Source organism: Meles meles, chromosome 11 (genome assembly GCF_922984935.1).
Source record: "Meles meles chromosome 11, mMelMel3.1 paternal haplotype, whole genome shotgun sequence".
In the NCBI taxonomy this organism is placed as follows: Eukaryota; Metazoa; Chordata; class Mammalia; order Carnivora; family Mustelidae; genus Meles; species Meles meles.
Window position 1 is genome coordinate 31,360,794 of NC_060076.1, and position 6,105 is coordinate 31,366,898.

The following is a 6,105-nucleotide window of genomic DNA, read 5'->3' on the forward strand; positions in this document are numbered from 1 at the left end:
CGGCCCCGCGCAGTCCCCACCTCCCTGAGCTGCGGCCGCCGGGCTCCCCCGAGGCGCGGGGCGGGGCGCGGGATGGCCCCAGCCTACCCGACTCTTCTCTGTGCTCACAGCCGGGTGCTGATGAAGTTCCCTCTTCCCACCTCTGCAGAGGAGCTCCTCGAGGGCCCGAGAAACTGTTTCATCTCCGGGAACAACAAAAGAATGCATTTGCCACAAGGGATTTGGCGGCCATGGACATGAGTTAGCTCTGTCCAAGTCCTCCGTCTGAAAAGGGCCCCCTATTCTTTAGGGATTCCCCGCTACTTGGAACAGCCAACCCTCGTGTGCTGGGTACTTCACGGAGTTTTGTTTTGTTTTTGTTTTTTTTTTAATTTACGGGATGTGTCTCCCCCTAGGCTGCGCGCTCCTAGAGCAGGGACTGTGCCCTCTGGAGCCCAAGACCTGGCTCAGACACTGTGCTGAGTAAGTGGAAATGCACGCGCGGATCAATGAATGCACAACAGACCAAACTCTAGGACAAGAGACCTTTTATTGCACTTCCCACAAGGATGGTGGCCCCGTATTTCTTTTCTTTTTTAATTTTATTTATTTGACAGACAGAGTTCACAAGTAGGCAGAGAGGCAGACAGAAAAGGGGGGGGGGGCAGGCTCTCCGCTGAGCAGAGAGCCCGATGCGGTGCTCGATTCCAGGACCCTGAGATCATGACCTGAGCTGAAGGCAGAGGCTTTAACCCGCTGAGCCACCCAGGCGCCCCTGGCCCCGTATTTCTTATGCCCTGTATCTGTTGGGAAGATTCCAAGCTCAGAAGGGTGGAAACGGCTGTTGAACTTTTTTGTTTTAATTAAGGTGAAATTCACATAACATTAACCACTTTAAAATGAATAATTGTTATTTGGCCTTTGTTATATTTGGATGTTGAGCAACCAACATCTTCATCTGGTTCTGAAACATTTTTATCATCCCAAAAGGAAAATTGGTGGCATTAAGCAGTCACTCCCCATTCCCTCTCCCCCCAACCTCTGGCAACCACTAATCTATTTTATGTCTCTTTAGATTTACCTATTCTGGACATTTCATATAAATGGAATCACAAGAGATGGCCTCCTATGTCTGGCTTCTTTAACTTAGCTTGATATTTGTAGGTTCAGGCATCTGTAGCATGTATCTATGGGTACTATCAGTACTTCATTCCTTTTTATGGCTGAATAATATTCCATTGTATATATACCACAGTTTGTTTATGCGTTCATCCATTGATGAACATTTGCTGCCCTTGACATGCCTGTGAATGTATCTGTCTGAGTACCTATTTTCAGTTCTTTGAGATATACACCTAGGAGTGAGATTGCTAGGTCCTATGGTAATTCTGTGTTTACCTGCCAAAAAGGAAGCCGAAAAGCTTTTCCTAGTGACTGAATGAATGATGTTACATTCCCGGGGTCCATATTCTCCACACCACCACCAACATGCACTATTTTTCATTTTTGTATTACAGATTTGAGGCTATTGCTGTCTTCCCTGCTCCCATCACCTACAGCCCTAGAACAGAGACTGATCCAGATCTCTTGACTACAAAGAGATACCCAAACACTTCCCAGGATCAGAAGCACCAATAAAAATAAAGACACTTACTATAACGAAGAGTTTTAACTGTTTCTTGTTTGTCATCTTAATAATTTGTTTTGTGTCCAAGGAAGAACCTATAAACTAAGACAATCTGAGGGGGTTGCTGTTGACAAACAAACCTTAGGACAATTACCTCACTGGAATCCAAGGCAATACACCATTTCTACTATAGCCTTCTACCTCGACGTCACATAAGACATCCATGAATATTTCCTTCTTAAGTGAGGATATAGTTCAGAGGACACACTATTGGTGTGTGAAAATAGAAAGCCAATCGAGATTAGAAATGTGACTGATAGGGGTGCCTGGGTGGCTCAGCGGGTTAAAGCCTCTGCCTTTGGCTCGGGTCATGATCCCAGGGTCCTGGGATCGAGCCCCATATCCGGCTCTCTGCTCAGCATGGAGTCTGCTTCCTTCCTCTCTCTCTCTCTCTCTCTCTCTCTCTTTCTGCCTGCCTCTCTGCCTACTTGTGATCTCTCTGTCAAAATAAATAAATAAAATCTTAAAAAAAAAAAGAAATGTGACTGATAGATGATACAGTATGGGAAAAGCAGTGGATTCAACAGATAGATCTGTCTGAATCCTGACTTTACTGCCTGTATCTTCTTGAACTAAGTTGAACTCCTTAAATCTCAGTTTTCTCATTCTAAGGTAGGAATGATAATACCTACCTGGCAGGGTAGATTAACTGGCTAGTCCCCACTTCAGTAAATAACCAGTATTATTATTACTGTTATTTTTGTTTATTTAAAATAATGGTGATTGACATGAGCCATGTGCCAAAATGCTACTAAGGAACACAGAAAACTCATACTTAATCATGTGTCTCCTTCACAAATCAAGAGAGTAAACAATCTCCAAAATTAATGTGACCAGTGTATCGACTCAGACCTGTAGTACGGTCACTGTCCTCCCAGCTCTCTCCTTGTTCCTAACTTAGCTCTCCATGTTCCTTGCCCTTGAACCAGCTTTTTTTTTTTTTTTTAAGATTTTATTTGTTTATTAGAGAGAGAGAGAGCACAAGCAGGGGGAGTAGCAGAAGGAGAAACGGGCTCCCCGCTGAGCAGGGAGTTCGATACGGGACTCTATCCCAAGACCCTGAAACGATGACCTGAGCCGAAGCAGACGCCCAACTGACTGAGACACCCAGGCGCCCCATGGACAAACTTCTTAACCTATTTGAAAATTCTCTGGAAAATAGAGTAACAATACCTACTTAATAGCGTTGTTTGATGATTCAGTAACATATTGTATTTGTAAAGAGCTTAGTCCAATACAAGTTTCATAGAAAATAATAAATGTTAACTATTGTTTCCTTAATAATAATAAAGTTGTTATAACTTCTCTGTAGAAAATGTTAACAGAAGCGTGGAGTCCACACGGAGCCTAATAATAGGAAGTTATAGAGAAAGAACACATCCGTGTGATTCATCCCTTCCCTATGGTTGCCTCAGGCAGTCCATCCTTGCATTGGAGACGCATAATGCACTGCAGTCTGATTTCCTGTCAAGAACAACTCTGAAAATGGTCTACCCTTTGCTCAGACCCAGTCTCACCAAGCAGTCTTGACATAGGAGCTGGGTTCTACAAAAGTTTTCTTACAGGAGGGAAAATAGACCCATCATCCAACCTGAACTCTCCAGAGTTCTGAGAAAGCACAGTTCTCTTTGCAGAGTAACCACTGGTGTTTAGTTTATCCAGGTGCCTGTGATGATTTTGACTGGCCAAATCCAGTCTCCTTAAAATCCAGTTTTTTAAAAGATTTTATTTATTTATTTATTTATTTGAGACATTGAGAGAGCGTGCATGGGGCAGGGGGTAGGGGAGAGGGAGAAGAAGACTCCCCACCAAGCTGGGAGCCTGATATGGGGTTGAATCCCAGGACCCTGAGATCATGACCTGAGCTGAAGGCAGACACTTAACCCACTGAGCCACCCCGATACCCCCCTAAGATCTAATTAAGTGTAGACATAGAAACTACTTTCACCTGGCTTTTTGGGTGGCAAGGAACAGATTCATTCAAACTTGCAAAAGCAAACAATGTTTATTGAATTGTAGGTGAATTGAAAGACAAGAACAAGTTGAATAGAGTCCCACAGGAAATTAAAGGCCAATAGGAACCAATTTTTTATCTCTCTCACTTGAGGTGTGTCTTTCTATGTCTCTGCTTCTCTGACTTTTTCTTATCTCTCAATCTCCTCTCTTTGTCTGTGTCCACCTTTGTCTCCCTCTGTGCTCCTTCTCTCCTATCTCCCAGACCACTCTCTCTGCTTATTCACCTGCACTTGTCCATCATGGGTACCCAGGCCTAGGGTAGAAACCTCCTCCTTGTCTCTTGGTTCATATTTACCCACACAAAAAACGTGATTGGCCCAGCTCATCATTTCATGCCAGGACACAAGCTGGCAGCTTATGAATTTACTGCTTTCAGACTAGAAAGTCACTTCTGACTCAACCAGCAGTTATGGGATACAAGGGAGGTATCGTCCAGTGCAAAAATAACCACCCAGCATCGCAGGAACTGGGAGTGGGGTATTTGCTGGAAGCTATCATGGGTGGTTAGATGCACCACCTTCTGAACCAAATATCAGGACAAATTGTCTTAAAAGTATTTGTAGTCCACTCTCTGATGGTAGAGGTAGTCTGGAAGTTATAGTTCAGATGCTGAACTATCATAACTTCTGAGGCATTTTGATAGCTAATGACAATAATGGACCAAGATTTTTGAGACTGAGACTTTTTCTGGAAAATCTTAGTCAGTATAAGATGGTGAGGGACCGGGGTGCCTCAGTGTCTCAGTCAGTTAAGCATCTGCCTTTGGCTCAGGTCATGATCTCAGGGTCCTAGGATCAAGTTCCTGGCCAGGCTCCCTGCTCAGTGGGGAGTCTGCTTCTTCCTCTCCCTCTGCTTCTCTCTCTGTATGTCAAAAAAATAAGTAAAATCTTAAAAAAAAAAAAGATGTTAAGTGATTTTTTTTAAAGATTTTATTTATTTACTTGACAGACAGAGATCACAAGCAGGCAGAGAGGCAGGCAGAGAGAGAGAGGGGGAAGAAGCAGGCTCCCTGCTGAGAAGAGAGCCCGATGTGGGGCTCTATCCCAGGACCCTGAGATCATGACCTGAGCTGAAAGCAGAGGCTTAAACCACTGAGCCACCCAGGTGCCCCGGTAAGTGATTTTATAAAGCAAAATACATACACCACAGAATTGTTGAGAGGATTAAATGAGGTAGATATATAAAAATCACTTTAGTAGTTCCTCTATGATATAAACTATTATTATCACAGAGAAGAAGATCATGACCTGATCTATGATGACCCCACTAAGGTACAACTATTTTGTCAGCTATCTCTGACTATTAGTCAATCTCCCTTTTTGCACAATTCTCTTTAAATACAACATCAACCACAGATGAAGCAGGAAGCTAGCTTTTAGGAAGTTCAGGATTTTGAGTTCATTTTATTTATTTATTTTAGATTTTATTATTTATATGACAAAGAGAGACACAGTGAAAGAGTGAACACAAGCATCAGGAGAGGGAGAGAGAGAAGCAGGCTTCCCGCCAAGCAGGGAACCCGGTTCATGACCCCAGGATCATGACCCGAGCCAAAGGCAGATGCCCAACCATCTGAGCCACCCAGGCACCCTTGAGTTCATTTGCTTTTTTCTTTTCCTTTTTTTTTTTTTAAGATTTTATTTATTTATTTGTCAGAGAGAGTGAGCACAGGCAGACAGAGCGGCAGGCAGAGAAAGAGGGAGAAGCAGGCTCCCCGCTGAGCAAGGAGCCCGATGTGGGACTCGATTCCAGGACGCTGGGATCATGACCTGAGCCAAAGGCAGCCGCTTAACCAGCTGAGCCACCCAGGCATCCCAAGTTCATTTTCTATCTGAACATCTCCTTCCCTAAGTTGGAGAAAGTAGGCTATTCTTCAAGGGCCAGATATATCCAAATGTCTTTCATAAGACATGAGCATTGAGACAAAGGAAAATGCCTCAGTCTGTGGGCTCTAGCTTTGCAGGGAAGGACTGAAGGACCAGGAGTGTGGAGCGCTAAACAAGAGACTACCAGTGGAGCTATTAAGAACAAAAGCCAGTGTGGATGGAACAATCCAGAGGAGCCAAACTCAGAAAATGATGGGGAGGGGGGGACAGACCAGGATAAGATCCAGTGTTCCCATGTTCTTCATAGACCCAAATTTGTGCTCACAGGTGTGTGTTTGTCCTTGAGCTCATCCACATCCACACTCAATACTAGACCCCAGGCAACGGCAGTCTGCACACACTGTTCCATCTGCTGCCACCTGGTCTAACCTCTTGAAATGTCTAAAGACCGAGGCCAGCCTGCGTTAATTTTCATAAAACTGCTTGATGCTTTTCTGTATTTCTAGACCTGCTCTGCCACAAATAGGCTGTGAAACCTTGGGAAAGAGGTTTAGTGCCTGAAACATGAAGAGTTTAGAGGGACTTATTTATTTGAAA